Genomic DNA, 2617 nt, shown 5'->3' on the forward strand with positions numbered 1-2617 from the left:
GAGGGGGGGACACGCCGCCGTCGTGATGGAGAGGTGAGATGTCGCGACGGAACGGGGCTATATCGCGACGGAGAGGTGAGGTATCGCGACGGAGTGGGGCTGTATCGTGATGGAGCAGCGAGATATCGTGATGGAATGGGGCTGTATCGCGACGGAGCAGTGCTATGTCGCGACAGCGGCGAGATATCGTGATGGAATGGGGCTATATCGCAACAGAGCAGTGCTATATCGCGACAGAGGCGAGATATCGTGATGGAATGGGACTATATCGCGACGGAGCAGTGCTATGTCGTGACAGCAGTGAGATATCGTGATGGAATGGGGCTATATCGCGACAGAGCAGTGCTATATCACGACAGAGGCGAGATATCGTGATGGAATGGGGCTGTATCGCGACGGAGCAGTGCTATGTCGCGACAGCGGCGAGATACCGTGATGGAATGGGGCTATATCGCGACGGAGCAGTGGTATATCGCGACAGAGGCGAGACATCGTGATGGAATGGGGCTATATCGTGACAGAGCAGTGCTATATCGCGACAGCGGTGAGATATCGTGATGGAATGGGGCTATATCGCGACGGAGCAGTGCCATATCACGACAGCGGCGGGATATCGTGATGGAATGGGGCTATATCGCAACAGAGCAGTGCTATATCGCGACAGAGGCGAGATATCGTGATGGAATGGGGCTATATCGCGACGGAGCAGTGCTATATCGCGACAGCGGTGAGATATCGTGATGGAATGGGGCTATATCGCAACAGAGCAGTGCTATATCACGACAGAGGTGAGATATCGTGATGGAATGGGGCTATATCGCGACGGAGCAGTGCTATATCGCGACAGCGGCGAGATATCGCGATGGAATGGGGCTGTATCGCAACAGAGCAGTGCTATATCACGACAGAGGCGAGATATCGTGATGGAACGGGGCTATATCGCGACGGAGCACTTCTGTCACGACGGAATGGGGCTGTATCGCGATGGAGGGGCAAGATACCATGATGGAATGGGGCTATATCGCGACAGAGCAGCGAGATATCGTGATGGAACGGGGCTATATCGCGACAGAGCGGCGCCGTATTGTGATGGAGTGGAGCTGTATCGCGACAGTGGGACTATATCGCGACAGAGCAGTGCTATATCGCGACGGAATGGAGCTATATCGCGACGGCGGAACTATATCGTGACAGAGCAGTGCTATATCGCGACAGAGCGCTTCTATCGCGATGGAGTGGCACCGTATCGCGACAGAACGGGGCTATATCGCGACAGTGGAACTATATCGTGACGGAGCAGCGCTATATCGCGACAGAGCGCTTCTATCACAACAATGGCGCCATGTTGCGACAGAGCAGCGCCGTATCGCGACAGAACGGGGCTATATCGTGACAGAGCACTGCTCTATTGCGACAGTGGAACTATATCGCGACGGAGCAGTGCTATATCACGACAGAGCTGCCCTGTATCGCGACAGAATTGAGCTATATCGTGACAGCAGCGCTGTATCACGACGGAGCAGCACAATATCGCGATGGAGCGGCGTTATATCGCGACAGTAGCAGTGCTATATCGCGACGGAGCGGCGCTACGAATTGATAAATCGCGATATTGACAGCAGATATCGTGATACTGGCAGTGAACAGTGACCGTATCGCGATATTGCCACCGTGTATCGCGATAGTGGCACCATGTATCACAATAGCGTCGCCAGATATCGCGATATTAGCACAGAACAGTGACCGTATCGCGATACTGCCACCGTATATCGCGATAGTGCCACTAAATATCACGATACTGGCTCTGAATGGTGACCGTATCGCGATAGTGGCACCGAATATCGCGATAGTGCCACCAAATATCACGATACTGGCTCTGAACGGTGACCACCCTGCGATACCGGCACCGTATATCGCGATAGTGGCACCAAATGTCGCGATATGGAAACCGAACCGGCGACCAATGAATGGGGAGGGGACTGACGCAGAAACGGTGACGAGCTCACAATAAAAGACACTGGAACTGTGAAAGCGCGTCGCGATATATCGCGATACGGGCACCGCCGCAGGGGGGGGACCCGACGCCAAAACCTGGGCTGGGAGGTGGCAGCTATCGCGATAGTGACGCCTGAAGAATGACAACTATCGCGATATCCAAACTCCAGCAGTGCCCCCTATCGCGATATCCGCACCTGAACAGGGCCCCCTATCGCGATATCCCCACAACAGCGCCCCCTATCGCGATATCCACACTCTTAACAGTGCCCCCTATCGCGATATGGACAGCTCAACAGTGCCCTCTATCGCGATATCCACACCCATACAGCGCCCCCTATCGCGATATCCCAACTCCAGCAGTGCCCCCTATCGCGATAGCCCCACAATAGCGCCCTCTATCGCGATATCCACACAATAGCGCCCCCTATCGCGATATCCACACCCAAACGATGCCAACTATCGCGATATCGACATGTGAACAGGGCCCCCTATCGCGATATCCCCACAACAGCGCCCCCTATCGGGATATCCACACCTGAACAGTGCCCTCTATCGCGATATCCACACCTGAACAGCGCCCTCTATCGCGATATCCACACCTGAACAGTGCCCTCTATCG

The 2617-nt window shown here is 54.8% G+C and overlaps 1 long non-coding RNA gene across 1 annotated transcript; it reads left to right on the forward strand.

Annotated features, from left to right (window-relative positions):
• The first annotated feature begins 6 nt into the window (after window positions 1-6).
• On the forward strand, window positions 7-2031 carry LOC110391682. The gene is made up of 2 exons (XR_002434147.1): window positions 7-788; window positions 911-2031. It is a non-coding gene; the product is annotated as an uncharacterized LOC110391682 (long non-coding RNA).
• The last annotated feature ends 586 nt before the right edge of the window (window positions 2032-2617 follow it).

Source organism: Numida meleagris, unplaced genomic scaffold (genome assembly GCF_002078875.1).
Source record: "Numida meleagris isolate 19003 breed g44 Domestic line unplaced genomic scaffold, NumMel1.0 unplaced_Scaffold456, whole genome shotgun sequence".
Classification (NCBI taxonomy): Eukaryota; Metazoa; Chordata; class Aves; order Galliformes; family Numididae; genus Numida; species Numida meleagris.